The sequence below is a fragment of the Antechinus flavipes genome, chromosome 3 (genome assembly GCF_016432865.1).
Source record: "Antechinus flavipes isolate AdamAnt ecotype Samford, QLD, Australia chromosome 3, AdamAnt_v2, whole genome shotgun sequence".
NCBI lineage: Eukaryota > Metazoa > Chordata > Mammalia > Dasyuromorphia > Dasyuridae > Antechinus > Antechinus flavipes.
The window spans coordinates 499,248,469-499,267,317 of record NC_067400.1 but is presented as its reverse complement, the minus strand read 5'-3'; positions in this window follow the sequence as shown (position 1 = coordinate 499,267,317).

Sequence of the window (18,849 nt, the reverse complement as noted above, 5' to 3'; positions counted from 1 at the left end):
CAGCTAAATTAAATCCAAATCTATAGCGATTGACAATCTCAATATCTATTTAAGGGAGCAACCTGCTCAATGCCATGATTATGTACTTCTCATGTATTTTGATACAGTGAAATTGTTATTATGATTCATATGTATTCTAGGGAAAAAAATCAATAAACCAACTTAATTTCCATTGAGGTGAGTAAGGCTACAGTATGCAGAGCCAAAACACGATAATATCAGTGGAGAGAGATTGGAATCATACAAGGTAACTCCTTCACTGGAAGTCTCCATTGATGAATTGCTAAATCCCTTTGTAATAGCATGGCATCAGTTTGTGTTTTGTTTGATGATTAGATCTGTATGAAGATGGCTATCTGGCACTGAAGTTCATTTGGGAACAAAAGAGACAATTTCTAAATTGATCTCTGTTCAGTTTAATTACATGAAGAGAGGAAGAGGTGACTGAGCAGACTGAAATGTTAGGTTTATTTTCTACCTACTCTGTTCGGGGCCACGGGAGGGACTGTCCACCTCGGCTTCCGATTTTCTGCAACCGCTGGTTCTACAATGTGGTGGACGGAGGTTTCTTTGCGAGCCTGGGTCTTTGGGTGGCGAGAGTGGAGGGGAAGGGAAGCGGTTGGCGGGTGCCGCGGTCTCTCTCTCTCTCTTTCCCACTTCCTTAGCCTGGCTCACGTCCGGGTGGTCTCTTGGCGTCATAATTTGCAGTCTTCCATTCCAAATGTCATCGTTATATACTGAGGTATAATGAAGTAAGCTTCTATTGACTTAAAAAAACCAATTATTAATTTGTAAGTGTGAGCATTTATAACTCAGAAATTGAAAACATTATAAATAATATCTTTTTGTTGTTATTGTTGATTTTTAAATTTATAAAAGATAGGAGTGTTGATAATGAAGAGAAAGTTTAAAGTATGCCATTCATTCAGGACTTTTTCAGAGCTGGTTGTTAAATTTACCAGACTGTCATTGCTATGTGTCACATTAAAGCTTGCAAAAGGCTTTCCATACATTATTTAATTATCTCCTAACAATGAGCCTTTGAAGTTGAAATTATTATTTTATATGTAGGACATGCCCTTTTTGGATTTGGACAATTTTATTTGAGGAAAGGAAGAATATGAATACTTTTGAAAGAACTTCCAAGAAAACAGTATCTTTTTTAAAAAGGTAATTTAGGAGACAGTTTTCGATAATTTTCAAAATATTTAGTTCTTAAATAACTTCAGAAAAAATATTCTGTACAGGAACAAAAAAAATTCTTTATGAAGATAAAGTTGAGCAATCTTTTTCTTCATAATCAACAGGTAATTGTATATGATTATTATGAAAACTTTGAGTTTGATAGCTGAAAAATCCTGAAAACTAGAATGTTTTGATAACAATGGGGCAATTGTATACTGCCTATTTTTGGTACATATTTCTGATAGAAATACAAATTTTAATTTTTCAATCTCAAGTAGAAGTGAGTCATTCAACACGATTTGATTTAGTTTTGAATTTAAAAGCATCCACTGCAAAAGCAAAGTACAGGACAAAGTAGAGAAGCATCTAGGAAAAAGGAAACGCTGCTTGAAAGGAATGGAACCCACGTAAGTCTAGTGAGGAAAATATCTCTTAGAAAAGAAGCCACACTGAAAGCTAAAATAAGAGCTTATAGACTGTATTTTTCTCATTCTGAATTGACTAGAAGAAAACAGGTAATCTCTTCTGCTGATGATAATTTAGGCAATTAAAGAAAAAAATTGTTCCACTGGGAGCTGATAGGAAGAAAGCAGAATTCTGCCCTCATGACTTTTACAATCACCTATCTTTTTGGTGTAGCACAGTATTCTTCAGAATCCAGCCAAGATAATGAACGTAAATAGCTCCTCAGACCTTCGCAGAATTGTTTTTTTTGGATAAAAGAGTATGACTTTCTTTTATATTCCTTTGCTGAGGTTCTCATAGGGATCTAATCATGACCCTTCCTTACTTATTTCAGTCTTCTTTCATATTGAACTTTCTAAGGTCTTCATGTATACTATAGATAGATCATCATGTAATTTAGATTTGTGGATAGAGCCCTGAATTTAGAGTGTGCACAGAATATCTCTCTCACATCTGATTTGGGGCAACTCAACTTGCCTTTCTATCTGTACTTTTTCTCATTGAGGAAGCATAATTGAAGAAACTGGACTAGATGACCTTTCATCTCCCTTTCAACTCTTGGGGTTCAAGTAGATGTCATATTTGAAAGAATTTAGGACTCGGGCCATCTCTAGATCAAGTAAAATCATATAATAAGATTAATTCAGTAAGCTACCAGAGAAAAACAATTCAGATTTCAAGGGGCAACAGTCAGGATTACCTAGGATCTGGCAGCTTCTATAAAAAAGGATCAGAGAACACTTGGAATACCATATTCTGAAATGTGAAGGACCTAGGGTTACAAACAAGAATTAACTATCCAGTGAGACTCAGCATCGTCTTTCAGGGGAGATAATGGAGCTTCAATTAATTCAATGTGTCTTCAATGAATTGAGAATTTCAATTATTTCTACTGAAAAAACCAGAGCTAAAATAGAAAATTTAATCTATAAATACAGGTCTTAAGAGAAGCATAAAAAATTAAACAGGGGAAAATATGTATATTTAAAGGTTAAATTGTTTACATCCCTATACAGGAAAACAGTATCTGTAACTCTTGAGAACTGTTCAATGACATCAAAAAGACATTAAAGAGTGGAAAAAGGCCTGTATTGAAATAGGGCAAAGGGGAGGAATAAGGACAATTAGTTCACATGAAAAGGTACAAAGGATCTGTTACAATGGAGGGAAAGAGGGGAGGGTATGAGCATTGTCTGAAGCTTTCTCTCATCAGTTTTGGCTTTAAGAGAGAATAATTTAATCATTCAGTTGTTTATAGAAATTTATCTAACCCTTTAAAAGAGAAGGAAGAGAAAGAAGAAGAGAAAAGAGAGGGACATGATGAAAGGAAGGGCAGAAACAATAGGGGAAAAGGGGTAAAGTTTGATAGAAGATAAGGAAGTTAGTGAAGTGGGTTTAAAAAAAAATAAACTAAGATAAGAGGGGAGGGGTGATAAGAGATAAGATAGTGGATGCAGTGGGTTAAAAAAAAAATTACCAAGATTAACTTTTACAAGATTAACCTTCTGGGGGATGGGTGATAGGAGATAAGGTAGTGGATGGGGTGGGTTAAAAAAAAAATCTCATGTCTAAGGAGAGGGCGGAAAGAGAAGTCAATTTTATTATATCAAAATCTTTTTTTAGTTACTAAGTTATAACCAAAAATCTGTACTGATCTCTAAAAATATATCACTAAAAATTAAAGTATATTAACTATACATTTAAAAAAAAAACTAAATGGTATTTTCATGCCATACTTTTTTTTTTTAAGTAGAATGAACAACACAAGATCTAGCTTAATTAATCAAACCATGCCCCTAACTTCCAGTTTTATTTAGCAATCAGAGCTAGAACAAAACAGCACAAAATTTTGAGATTTGATAATTAATATCAAGCATCTCTCTGATAATAGGTCAGATGCTGAAGATATAAAAAGAAGTCAAAAAATGGCAGCTCCATCTATATAAGTTGCAAGATTAAGAAACAGAGTTTCCTATTCATTTTGTTGATTCCAGAGTCTATATCTTTCTATATAAAAATCAATGTTTTATTTTGAATAGCCAGTTCCTAGAAATCAGGCTTTCTTTTAGGACTGAGTACTTCTTTTCTTTTCAACTTACTTATATTACCCAGATTCATCTGAGTTTTTAGCAAAAACTCCAGATATTACAACAGATATTAAAAACAAACAAACAAACAAACATCTACTATGCTAAAAGTTAATCATGGAAATAAAATTGTATAATTCAAGCAACATTATTTTGGCAAATTTAAGCATTATTTCAATAGACAATTCAAAGTATTTCTCTACATAACTTTTGGTTGACTAGATTTTCAGGAAAACACTCTATTCATAAAGCTTACAAATTCTGGGCTTTATTTAATGCTTTTAATCTAGTCACTAAGATTTTGTAGAGATAATAAAGTAGGTATATAATTTTAAAGTGTTCATGAATTATCCAAAACCTAGGATATCCTTCCCTTTTTCATATATATATATATATATATATATATATATATATATATTTAAATTTTTGAACATTAATTTGTCAGTGGCTTCAGAATGATATTGACTTTGTTTTGTATATATTCTATCTAGTTCAACAACTCTTACAATCTTTCTTTTTTTTTTCTTTTTCATGCCATTCTACTTCCTCGTGTAATACATACGCTACTATACCGGCTATTTCACTAACTTGCTAGTGGAAATGCAAAATATACAATAGATTCACACATATACATACATATGCATATATGTATGTGTGTTGATGAAACTTTTAAAACAGATGTTTCTATTTTAAATCAGAAGAAATGAAAAAAATTGAAATTATAACTTAAGATTTCTATAACCAATTATTTTCTCTACTAAAATGTTGGAGTCTACCAACATATTTGGATTCTCACAAAATAGTACAATTGAGTATTTTGCTATAACTATACTCATTATCTCTTCAGAATGGCAGGTTCCATTAGAGTTTGTGTCCCATGAATATTGCCTTTGGGAACCATGATAACCATGCCACAAAAAAGGCATCAGCATATACCTTTTCAGAAAAATATTATATTTTTAAGTTGTAACAAAGTAATAAAATGTTGAGCTTAAAAAAAAAAAAAGGATTAATTGTGAATCATGTACTGCTAGGAATCTGTTAGAAGTTAGCAGCCAATCAAAGCAAGACAAAGGTTTTTATGGGAATCTGATTATATCACAATATGTATTGATTGTGAGGTTATAGGAGGAGTTTGCTAATATGGGGAAGATCTGAAAGCCTTGATGGAACTGTGCATATGGTAACCCAGAATGCATACAGCAAACCCAATGGGGATTTATTAATACATGGTAATATTATAACTAGCTCAACTACATCACAAGTCCACCCAAGGGACAGCAAAGAAGGACAGTGTGTAGGCACCATGGTAGGCAAAAATTAATTAAAGCTGGTGGTTTAATGTCTGTTGGAGTTCTTGTTCTTCTTTAAAATAATATAATGATTCTCTCTGGGAAAGAGCAGGTTTCTTGGGGAGGTTTTCTGGAGGCAGCCTTAGTTGCAGTTCAGATCAATAATTACCCCAAATAAAGCCAGGTGATAAAAGTTCAGATCTTTTATTGTCTCCAGTATAGCCCGGTTAGCTTAGAGACCTATCTCTCTGCTTGGTTCCAAGAGCTTCCTCTGAATGTCTCCAAATCCAAAGATTTGTCTTTCAACCTCCAGTCAGCACAAAGGTGAATCTGTCTTGCCTCTGAGAGAGGGCTTCTGGCTCTCAGTCTCCCAGAGTGCTCCTCTCCAACCCCAGTCAATGTTCCGATGTAAAACTCCTCACTCAGAGAAGGCTTCGGACTGAACTCACTTGATGCTCCCCTCTCAATCTAAATTCAGCTGAACTCCTGCAGTTTTGTCCTTTGCTTCTGCCTCTGCTTTCTTCAGCCTCCAGAGCCAGCATCAAGTTGAATTTGTCTTGCCTCCTAGAGAGGGCTTCTGGCTCTCAATCTCCCAGAATGCTCCTCTCTGACCCCAGTCAACAAACTGCTAACTCATTAGAGTTAATAGATCATTGATCTGATCTTACAAGGAGATGTTTTGGGCCAGAACCTGAAACAAGGTATTAAGTAGAACTAATTGATACAATGCTTGTGTTCACACCAGTACTCATTGAAATTCACAAGTATGGGAGATTCACAAAGTTAACTGTGTAACGTTGTGAATTCACACCTCCTTTGAAGCTCTTTGGGCCAGAGAGCATGCTGGGTAAAAGGGCATGCACAGTTTGATAGCCCTTTGGACATAGTTCCAAATTACTGAAAGGGGTCATTTTACAGATTTATATGAAATTGAAGCTAAGAAACTGAAAACTGGAGTGACTTGTTTAGGGTCACATATCTGGAGCAGGATTTGAACTCAGATCTTTTTTTTTTGGTTGTATTTTTAATTATGTTGTCTTTCAGAATATTATATACCAAGTCCTGTGATTCCTTTTTTTTAAAATTTTTTTAAAAAATATTTTATTTTATTTTATTTCATTTTATAATAACTTTATATTGATAGCATCCATGCCAGGGTACTTTTTTTTTTACAACATTATCCCTTGCACTCGTTTCTGTTCCAATTTTTCCTTCACTCCCTCCACCCCTCCCCTAGATGGCAAGCAGTCCTATATATGTTAGATATGTTGCAGTATATCCTAGATACAATATATGTTTGCAGAACTGAACAGTTCTCAGGTTGCACAGGGAGAATTGGATTCAGAAGGTAAAAATAACCCGGGAAGAAAAACAAAAATGCAAATAGTTCACATTCGTTTCCCAGTGTTCTTTCTTTGGGTGTAGCTGCTTCTGTCCATCATTTATCAATTGAAACTCAGTTAGGTCTCTTTGTCAAAGAAATCCACTTCCATCAGAATACATCTTCATACAATATCATTGTCGAAGTGTATAATGATCTCCTGGTTCTGCTCATTTCACTTAGCATCAGTTCATGTAAGTCTCGCCAGTCCTCTCTGTATTCATCCTGCTGGTCATTCCTTACAGAACAATAATATTCCATAACATTCATATACCACAATTTACCCAACCATTCTCCAATTGATGGGCATCCATTCATTTTCCAGTTTCTAGCCACTACAAACAGGGCTGCCACAAACATTTTGGCACATGCAGGTCCCTTTTCCTTCTTTAGTATCTCTTTGGGATATAAGCCAAAAAGTTATCAAATTGTGCATACCCTTTGATCCACTGCTGGATCAAAGGGTATGCACAATTTGATAACTTTTTGGGCATAATTTCAGATTGCTCTCCAGAATGGTTGGATTCGTTCACAACTCCACCAACAATGCATCAGTGTCCCAGTTTTCCCGCATTCCCTCCAACATTCATCATTATTTTTTCCTGTTAACTTAGCCAATCTGACAGGTGTGTAGTGGTATCTCAGAGTTGTCTTAATTTGCATTTCTCTGATCAATAATGATTTGGAACACTCTTTCATATGAGTGGTAATAGTTTCAATTTCATCATCTGAAAATTGTCTGGTCATATCTTTTGACCATTTATCAATTGGAAAATGGCTTAATTTCTTATAAATTTGAGTCAATTCTCTATGTATTTTGGAAATGAGGCCTTTATCAGAACCTTTAACTGTGAAGATGTTTTTCCAGTTTGTTGCTTCCCTTCTAATCTTGTTTGCATTAGTTTTGTTTGTACAATGGCCTTTTAATTTGATGTAATCAAAATTTTCTATTTTGTGATCAGTAATGGTCTCTAGTTCATCTTTGGTCACAAATTTCTTCCTCCTCCACAAGTCTGAGCGATAAACTATCCTATGTTCCTCTAATTTATTTATAATCTCGTTCTTTATGCCTAGGTCATGGACCCATTTTGATCTTATCGTGATATATGGTGTTAAGTGCGGGTCCATGCCTAATTTCTGCCATACTAATTTCCAGTTATCCCAGCAGTTTTTATCAAATAATGAATTCTTATCCCAAAAGTTAGGATCTTTGGGTTTGTCAAACACTAGATTGCTATAATTGACTATTCTGTCTTGTGAACTTAGCCTTTTCCACTGATCAACTAATCTATTTCTTAGCCAATACCAAATGGTTTTGGTGACTGCTGCTTTATAATATAATTTTAGATCAGGTACAGCTAGGCCACCTTCATTTGATTTTTTTTTTTTCATTACTTCCCTTGAGATTCTCGACTTTTTGTTGTTCCATATGAATTTTGTTGTTATTTTTTCTAGATCATTAAAATATTTTCTTGGAAGTCTGATTGGTATAGCACTAAATAAATAGATTAGTTTAGGGAGTATTGTCATCTTTATTATATTCGCTCGACCTATCCAAGAGCACTTAATATTTTTCCAATTATTTAAGTCTGACTTTATTTGTGTGGAGACTTTTTTGTAATTTTGCTCATATAATTCCTGACTTTGGTAGATAGATTCCCAAATATTTTATGCTATCAACAATTACTCTGAATGGAATTTCTCTTTGTATATCTTGCTGTTGGGCTTTGTTGGTGATGTAGAAAAATGCTGAGGATTTATGGGGATTTATTTTGTATCCAGCTACTTTGCTAAAGTTATGAATTATTTCTAATAGCTTTTTAGTAGAATCTCTGGGGTTCTCTAGGTATACCATCATATCATCTGCAAAGAGTGATAGTTTGGTTTCCTCATTGCCTACTCTAGTTCCTTTAATCTCTTTCTCGACTCTTATTGCAGAGGCTAGTGTTTCTAATACAATATTGAATAATAATGGTGATAGTGGGCAACCTTGCTTTATTCCAGATCTTACTGGGAATGGTTCCAGTTTTTCCCCATTGGTTATGATGCTTACTGAAGGTTTTAAATATATGCTCCTGACTATTTTAAGGAAAAGTCCATTTATTCCTATGCTCTCAAGTGTTTTTATTAGGAATGGATGTTGGATTTTATCAAATGCTTTTTCTGCATCTATTGAGATGATCATATGGTTTTTGTTTGGTTGGTTATTGATATAGTCAATTATGCTAATAGTTTTCCTAATATTGAACCAGCCCTGCATTCCTGGCATAAATCCTACTTGGTCATAGTGTATTATCCTGGGGATGATTTTCTGTAATCTTTTTGCTAATATTTTATTTAAGATTTTTGCATCAATATTCATTAGGGAGATTGGTCTATAATTTTCTTTCTCTGTTTTCAGCCTACCTGGTTTAGGTATCAGTACCATGTCTGTCTCGTAAAAGGAGTTTGGTAGGGCTCCTTCAATCCCTATTTTTTCAAATAGTTTATTTAGCATTGGAGTTAATTGTTCTTTAAATGTTTGATAGAATTCACATGTAAATCCATCTGGTCCTGGGGATTTTTTCTTAGGGAGTCGATTGATAGTTTGTTGTATTTCTTTTTCAGAGATGGGACTGTTTAGGATATTTACTTCTTCCTCTGTTAGTTTGGGCAAGCTATATTTTTGGAGGTATTCTTCTATTTCATTTAAGTTGTCAAATTTATTGTCATAAAGTTGGGCAAAGTAACTCCTAATTATTGCTCTAATTTCCTCTTCGTTAGTCGCGAGTTCTCCCTTTTCATTTTTAAGACTAATAATTTGATTTTCCTCTTTCCTTTTTTTAATCAGATTTACTAAGGGTTTGTCTATTTTGTTGGTTTTTTCATAGAACCAACTCTTAGTTTTATTAATTAATTCAATAGTTTTTTTACTTTCAATTTTATTGATCTCTCCTTTTATTTTTAGAATTTCAAGTTTAGGGTTTGACTGGGGGTTTTTAATTTGTTCCTTTTCTAGCATTTTTAGTTGCAAGCCCAATTCATTGACCTTCTCTTTCTCTATTTTATACAAATAGGCCTCTAGAGATATGAAATTTCCCCTTATTACCGCTTTGGCTGCATCCCATACATTTTGGTATGATGTCTCATTATTATCGTTTTCTTGGGTGAAGTTATTAATTATGTCTATGATTTGCTGTTTCACCCAATCATTCTTTAGTATGAGATTATTTAGTTTCAAATTATTTTTTGGTCTACTTTCCCCTGGCTTTTTGTTGAATGTAATTTTCATTGCATCGTGGTCTGAAAAGGATGCATTTACTATTTCTGCCTTACTGCATTTGAATTTGAGGTTTTTATGTCCTAATATATGGTCAATTTTTGTATAGGTTCCATGAACTGCTGAAAAGAAAGTGTACTCCTTTCTGTCTCCATTACATTTTCTCCAGAGATGTAGCATATATAACTTTTCTAGTATTCTATTTACCTCTTTGACTTCTTTCTTATTTATTTTGTGGTTTGATTTATCTAATTCTGAGAGTACAAGGTTGAGATCTCCCACTATTATAGTTTTGCTGTCTATTTCTTCTTGCAGCTCTCTTAGTTTCTCTTTTAAGAATTTAGATGCTACCCCACTTGGTGCATATATGTTTAATATAGATAGTGCTTCATTATCCATGCTACCCTTTAGCAAGATATAGTGCCCTTCCTTATCTCTTTTAATTAGATCAATTTTTGCTTTAACTTGATCTGAGATCAGGATGGCTACCCCTGCTTTTTTGACTTCACCTGAAGCATAGTAGATTTTGCTCCAACCTTTTACCTTTAACCTGCATGTATCTCCCCGCTTCAGGTGTGTTTCCTGTAAACAACATATTGTAGGATTCTGGCTTTTAATCCATTCTGCTAACCGCTTCCTCTTTATGGGGGAGTTTACCCCGTTCACATTTATGGTTAAAATGACCAATTCTGTATTACTTGCCATCTTGTTAACCCCTGTTTATGCTTTTCTCTCTTCTTACTCCTTACCCCTCTTCCCAGTATTAAGCTTGTGAGCACCACTTGCTTCTCACAGCCCTCCCTTTTTAGTATCACTCCCCCCGCCTTAGCATTCCTCCCCCTATCTTACGCCTTTCCCTCCCAGTTTCCATATTCCCTTCCACTTAGCTTATTCTTTCCCTTTTCACTTTTCCCTTCTCACTTTTCAATGAGGTGGGAGAAGTTTCACCCTAGATTGAATATGTCTAAAATTTTTCTCTTAAAGCCAATTCTGAAGACAGTAAGATACCCACTATGTTCATCCCCCTCCATTCTTTCTCTCAGATATAATAGGTTTCCTTTGCCTCTTCATGAGATGTAGTACCCCCACTTTACCCTTTTTCTGGTACAATGTCCTTTCCACATCTACTTTCTAGAACAAGGTATACATGTATTGTTTATACATCTTTATATCAGAAATATAGTTCCCAAGATTAATCTTTACCTTTTTAGATTTCTCTTGAGTTCTGTATTTGTATATCATTTTTTTTTAAGTTCTGGTTTTTTCATCAAAAATAGGTAACATTCGCTTACTTCGTTGAATGTCCATCTTCTTCCCTGGAAAAAGATGCTCATTCTGGCTGGGTAAGTTATTTTTGGCTGCATACCAAGTTCCTTAGCCTTTCGGAATATCATATTCCAGGCCCTTTGATCCTTTAATGTGGATGCAGCTAGATCCTGGGTGATCCTTATTGTGGCTCCTCAATACTTGAATTCAGTTTTTCTAGCTGTTTGCAATATTTTTCCCTTCGTCTGAGGGTTCTGAAATTTGGCCACTATATTTCCTGGTGTTTTGATTTTAGGATCCCTTTCAGTAGGTGATCGATGAATTCTTTCAATGTCTATTTTACCCTCTGTTTCTATGACTTCTGGGCAGTTCTCTTTGATAATTTCCTGGAAAATAGTGTCCAGGCTCTTTTTTTCATCATGCTTTTCTGGGAGTCCAATGATTCTCAGATTGTCTCTCCTGGATCTGTTTTCCAGGTCTGTTGTTTTCCCCAGAAGGTATTTCACATTCTTTTCCATTGTTTTATTTTTTTGGATTTGCTTGACTGATTCTTCTTGTCTCCTCGAGTCATTCAATTCCATTTGTTCAATTCCAATTTTCAATGAAGTATTTTCTTCACTCACTTTTTAAAAATCTTTTTCTAATTGTCCCATTGAGTTCTTTTGTTCTGTGGAATTTTTTTCCATTTCGCCAATTTTGTTTTTTAGAGAGCTATTTTGTTTCTAGTTCACTAATCCTATTTTTCAAGAATTTTGTTTCTTTATCCAGTCTCTCTTTAAATGAGTGGGATGACTTCTCCAGGCTCTCTTGCCAAGCCTCCCTCTCCTTTTTCCATTTTTCTTCTAGCTCTCTTGTGAGAGCCTTTTTAATTTCCTTCATGAGATTCATCTGTTATGAGGAACAGATGATGTCCTCTTTTGGGGATTCACCTGGAGACAGTCTGTTTTTAATCTCCTCAGGATTTAGAGTCTGCTCTCTATCTGTATAGAAGCTGTCAAGGGTTAAGGTCCTCTTCAATTTTTGCTCATTTTGTCAAAGAATCAAAGACAAACTAGCAAAGAAAGAAAAGAAAAAAACCCTAAATGGAGTGTGCTTTTTTTGGGGGGAGGTGCTGGGTGGTGTTACCGAGCTTCCTCTACAGACTGCGGGGGCAGCAGTGAGGTACTAGCAGGACTGTGCTGTGCCTGGGCTCTGAGATCCGAGAGCGTGCTGAGACACTGTGGGGGAGGGGTGGCCAGGTCCCAAGAGACTCCAGCTGTTTGGGGTTGTATTCTTCACCCCCCGGTGTTTTTATCTTCTCTGCTGAGCTGCTGGTTTGCTGCCGGAGCAAAGTATCCAATCCTGTAGCAAAGTTCTCCCTGCAGAGACTGCTGCGATCACACCCCAACACCCCTCCGCTCTGCTCCCGTGCTCTCACTGCCGCTGCTGCCCTCTACCTGCACCCGATCTAAAACCATCCCCACACTTGAGCAAAAACAGATCTTTCTTGGCGAATCTCAAGAATGGCTTCTCTTGGTAACTATTTGTGGGTTTTTTTTTTCAGTCGAGCATTAATTTAGAGGCTTGTAATGAAATGGATAGTGAAAGAAAAATGCGGCGCTTACACAACTGTGTGCCTCCTCTCTGCCATCTTGGCCGGAAGTCTTGAACTCAGGTCTTGCTAATGCTAAGTTCAGCCAGAATATATCTGGGCTAGATGGAAGGAACCTGGTATATGTGTGTCTCTGTGTGTGGCATAGATGGTTCAAAGCAGAGTCCTGTTGCTGTTATGGCTGAAAAGACAGAGAATCTACATGGGCTCATGATGGTCGCTAAAAGCCAGGGTTAAGTTTCTAGAAGAAGTGATGGTTTTACACTGAGCCATTCACACTCAGTGTTCCCTTGTGATTAATGGTGTACATCTGTGGGATGATTGGATATGATTAAGACTTCATCAGCGGGCAGCTAGTGGTGCAGTGGATAGAGCATCTGCCCTGAATTCAGGAGGACCAGAGTTCAAATCCGGCCTCAAATACTTAACACTTCCTAGCTGTGTGACCCTGGGCAAGTCACTTCATCCCAGTTTCCTCAGGGGAAAAAAAATATAGTATGTGACTATGAAATAGATCACTCATCATTTGAAGCCATTGGTCCTCAGCTAGTTACTAAGACTTGGTTTTATGAAGGACCAATGAAACCTCTAAACATGCAGAATCTCAGAACCACATAAGCTTCCAAAGCCATGACTGACCAATAATGCCTTCAATTCAATTCATTGCCAATAATTGGCCACCCTCCCTCCCCTTGAAGACCTCTAGTGACAGGAAAGACATTCCCTACTTTTCAAGGTAGCCCATTCTACCTTTGGGTATTTCTAATTGTTGGGAAGGTTTATTCTTTTATCAAACTAAAATTTGCTTCTTTTGGCTTTTAATTTCTCCTTCTGGGGCTAAGTATAACAGACCTTCAGAGATTTAGACATAGCTTCCTGTTCTCCTTATATCTTCTCTGGGGATCAAAACGTCTCAGCTTCTTTGTACCCTAAAAATGATTAATATGAAGATTTCAGAGACATGAGAAAATTTGTAGGAACTGATGCAGAGTAAAATTAGCAGATACAGAACAAGATACAATGTTCATAGTAAATGAAATGAATATGAATGGGAAAAAATGAATGTAATGAAAAACACTAAAAGAATGCTGAATAAATTATTGTGCAATGACCAGTCTCGGTCCTATACTGATGAAACTCACTTTTCTTTTACTAGGTCTCATTGTCAGCCATGCTCTTTCAGTGTCAGATGTTTCTTAAATCTCCTTTGTTTTGAAGTTGTTCTCTTTTTCCGTTTCATCTCAGGGAATCCAGTGATTGTTGCTGGTTTTTCAGGAACTGAAAGCTGAAGATTTTAAAGTTCTTTTAACAGTCTCATTGTCAGCCATGCTCTTTCGATGTCAGATGTTTCTTAAATCTTCTCCTTTGTTTTGAGGTTTTTCTCTTTTTTCTGTTTCTCTCAGATGGACAAGGCGAATGTGGCTCATTGGCACACATCTGATTCATTCTCCATCTGTATCCTTCTCTGTCTGTAAAAATACAAGCAAACCCTCTTCCCCAAGCAGTTAACCTATCAAATTCCCTTCTATTTACCACTTTCTGGATCTCTCCTTATCATCTAGCAATTACATTAGAGCTGTTTGCATTGGATACTACCCAGTTGGGTTAAAAAAAATCTATATTCTCTGCAGGGCTGGTTCAATATTAGGAAAACTATCAGTATAATTGGCCATATTAATAATCAAATTAACAAAAACCATATGATCATCTCAATAGATGCAGAAAAAGCATTTGATAAAATCCAACATCCATTCCTATTAAAAACACTTGAGAGTATAGGAATAAATGGACTTTTCCTTAAAATAATCAGTAGTATCTATTTAAAACCAGCAGTAAGCATCATATGCAACGGGGACAAACTACAACCATTCCCAATAAGATCAGGAGTGAAACAAGGTTGCCCACTATCACCGTTACTATTTAATATTGTATTAGAAATGCTAGCTTTGGCAGTAAGAGTTGAGAAAGAGATTAAAGGAATAAGAATAGGCAATGAGGAAACCAAATTTTCACTCTTTGCTGATGATATGATAGTATACTTAGAGAACCCCAGAGATTCTACTAAAACTTATTAGCATCAATCCACACCTTCATCAAAGTTGCAGGATACAAAATAAACCCACATAAGTCATCAGCATTCTTATATATCACTAACAAAACCCAACAGTTAGAGTTACAAAAAGAAATTCCATTTAAAGTAACTACTGATTGTATAAAATACTTAGGAATATATCTGCCAAGGGAAAATCAGAAACTTTATGAGCAAAACTACAAAACACTTTCCATACAAATTAAGTCTGATCTAACCAACTGGAAATATATTAAATGCTCTGGGATTGGGCAAGCAAATATAATAAAGATGACAATACTACTAAAATTAATCTATTTATTTAGCACTATACCAATCAGACTCCCAAAAAACTACTTTGATGACCTAGAAAAAATAACAACAAAGTTCATATGGAAAAACAAAAGGTCAAGAATTTCAAGAGAATTAATGAAAAAAAATCAAATGAAGGTGGCCTAGCTGTACCAGGTCTAAAATTATATTATAAAGCAGCAGTTACTAAAACCATCTGGTATTGGCTAAAAAATAGACTAGTTGATCAATGGAACAGGTTAGGTTCAAAGGACAAAACAGCTAATAACTTTAATAATATAGTGTTTGACAAACCCCAAAACCCCAGTTTTTGGGATAAGAATGCATTATTTGACAAAAATTGCTGAGAAAATTGGAAATTATTATGGCAAAAACTAGGCATTGGCTCACACTTAACACCGTACACCAAGATAAGGTCAAAATGGGTTCATGACCTAGGCATAAAGAATGATATTATAAATAAATTCAAAGAGCATAGGATAGTTTACCTCTCATAACTGTGGAAGAGGGAGGAATTTATGATCAAAGAAGAACTAGAGATCACTATTGACCACAAAATAGAAAATTTTGATTATATCAAGTTGAAAAGTTTTTGTAGAAACGAAACAAATGTAGACAAGATTAAAAGGGAAACAATAAACTGGGAAAACATTTTTACAATCAAAGGTTCTGATAAAGGCTTCATTTCCAAAATATATAGAGAATTGACTCTAATTTATAAGAAATCAAACCATTCTCCAATTGATAAATGGTCAAAGGATATGAACAGATAATTCTCAGACGTAGAAATTGAAACTATTCATAGACATATGAAAATATGCTCCAAATCATTATTAATCAGAGAAATGCAAATTAAGACAACTCTGAGATACCATTACACACCTGTCAGATTGGCTACAGTGACAGGGAAAGATAATATGGAATGTTGGAGGGGATGTGGGAAAACAGGGACACTGATACATTGTTGGTGGCATTGTGAACACATCCAGCAATTCGGGAGAACAATTTGGAACTATGTTCAAAAAGTTATCAAACTGTGCATACCCTTTGATCCAGCAGTGTTTCTACTGGACTTATACCCCAAAGAGATACTAAAGAAGGGAAAGTGACCTGTATTTGCCAAAATGTTTGTGGCAGCTCTGTTTGTAGTGGCCAGAAGCTGGAAAATGAATGGATGCCCATCAATTGGAGAATGGTTGAATAAATTGTGGTATATGAACGTTGTTCTGTAAGGAAAGACCAGCAGGATGAATACAGAGAGGACTGGCGAGACTTATATGAACTGATGCTAAGTGAAATGAGCAGAACCAGGAGATCATTAAATACCTCAACAATGATACTGTTTGAGGATGTATTCTGATAAAAGTGGATTGCTTTGATAAAGAGAGCTAGGTTCAGTTTCAAGTGATCAAGGATGGACAGAAGCAGCTACACCCAAAGAAAGAACACTGGGAAATGAATATAAACTGCTTGCATTTTTGTTTTTCTTCCCGGGTTATTTATACCTTCTGAATCCAATTCTCCCTCTGCAACAAGAAAACTGTTTGGTTCTGCACACATGTATTGTATCTAGGATATACTGTAACCTATTCAACATGTAAAGGACTGCTTGCCATCTGGGGGAGGGGGTGGAGGGAGAGAGGGGAAAAATTAGAACAGAAGTGAGTGCAAGGGATAATGCTGTAAAAAATTAACCTGGCATGGGTTCGGTCAATAAAAAGTTATTTTTAAAAAATCTATATTCTCCCCAACTGTAATCCTGATGGCTTTTCTGTTGTTTGATGACATCAGAGTCCTAAATTTCTAAAGTCTTTTTGAGTGTAACTTCAGCTGCTATCATGCTCCACCTCTCTTTTGATTGATACCTTGGGCCTAGACCCTGCCTCTCATTTCTCTGAGTCAATCTACATTCAGAGGCCCAGTGAAAGCCTTGGTTGCATTTTGGACATGGGTTTTGGGGTTTTAGTCTCTCACCCTGTCTTCTCACTCTATCTCCATATCTACAATGAGTTCTCAAATATCCAACTTTTACACACTGAAAACATCTGCGAGTTTCTCTAGAATTCCTTTGTCAAGAAGGATCCTGTCTTTCCATGTTCATCATAGTTTGGGTATAATAAGCATTTGTGCCCACTGTGGCACAGTGTCTTATGATCTCCTCTAAAGAAGCATCTTTGTCTCAAATGTCCAACTTTTACACATTGAAAACATCTATGAGTTTCTCTAGAATTCCTTTGTCAAGAAGGACCCTGTCTTTCCATCTTCATCATAGTTTGGGTATAATAAGCATTTGTGCCCACTGTGGCACAGTGTCTTATGATCTCCTCTAAAGGAGCATCTTTGTCTCGTCCCCATATAATTCTTTTGTAAACCTCATTGGCATTTTCCTTAGCTAGATGTCTGGTCATTATTTCTGTGGCAGCATTATCTCCAATGGTTCTTGTTACAGCTGTTTGTAAACTTCCCACAAAATCAGCAAAAGGTTCATTGGGACCTTCCTCTATTTTTGCGAAGGCTTTATTTCTATCTTTCTGTCCAGGGAGAGAATTTCAAGCTTTTATTGTAGCCTTAGAAATTTGCTCTTACACTGTTATGGGATAATAAATCTGTTCTGAATTCTCTCTATACTGATCTTCACCAGCTAGTTGGTCAAAAGCTATTTGTCCAATAGCTCCTGTTTGCCTATTGCATTGGGCTTGAATCCTACATAATTCATGAAACTCCAAACGCCACAACAAATTTTGTCTCGGTTCTAGACATGTTCTAGCTATGGATTTCCAGTCATTCGGGGTTAAGATTTCATAGGACAAATTATCTAGTAACATTTTAACATAAAAGGATGTAGTCCCATAAAAAGTGCAACCCTTTTTCAAATCATTATTTTTTTCCAAATTAAAAGAGTGTATTTTCTCTCTTTTTGACCTGAAGAGTCAAGCTTTTCAATCACAGGATATGCAGTTATAAAATTAGATATGTCTTCTTCATTTTTTGTCTTAATTAATGCTTTTTCTGATCTTGTCATATTCTGCTTTACAGGAGAAACTGACTCTGTTTCTGCCTCTCTCCCTCCCCCTTCTTCCTCCATCCATGAAGAGTTCATTGAAAGGGGAGGGTCATGAGATATGGAAAGATCTAATTCCTCCTGCTGTGAAGTGTCACAATCAGAATTGTAATTAACTCCATTATTTTCACTTAGTTTAGTTGGCACTTCTCCTTCTTGCTGTTTCTTATTTTTCTTCATTCTAACACTTAAATAATTTCTTATAGCCAATTGTATTAAATTGTATGTATAAAGTATATTTTTAGAAATTGAGTTTGGATGAGAATTGTTGTATTCATCTAGTTGTTCTCCCACTAACTTCCAGTCATTTGGATCCAAATCTTTTTTCTTTAGAGAACTAAGGAGATGTGTGCCGTACAGTTTTTAAAAGATCAATGACATGCTCCCAGGTTATAATTAAACTTTGATTTTTTTATAAGTCTAGCAATGGTCTCTGAACATTTTCCTTGAACAGAAACAGAAGTCTGTTTTCTAAATATCTGTCCCATCTTAGCTGAAATTCTACTTTAACTCTTTTAACAAAGTTTCATTGATGTACTCACCCTAATTTCTGGATTGAAGAGTCTTTTCCACCGGATTCAGGATCAGAGGCTTTTCCACTGGAATCAGGATTTTGTCTCTGTTCAGGCACCAAAAATGTCCTTGTCTACATCCTACTGGTGCTACTTTTTCATTGGTTGATGTCTAGATTTGAAGTATGTTGGAATCACAAACTGTGTAAATTTGTACATTTACTTGTCAGCTAGTGATTGAGGATTTCTGTGGGGTTTGAGCTTGGGAAGGGGTAGTTCTGAGCTAGAAGCAACAATCAGAATTCCATCACAACTGCCACAATCTGTTGTCCTCTGGTTCATTTTGGGGTGTCCTTAGTCTGTGACCTAT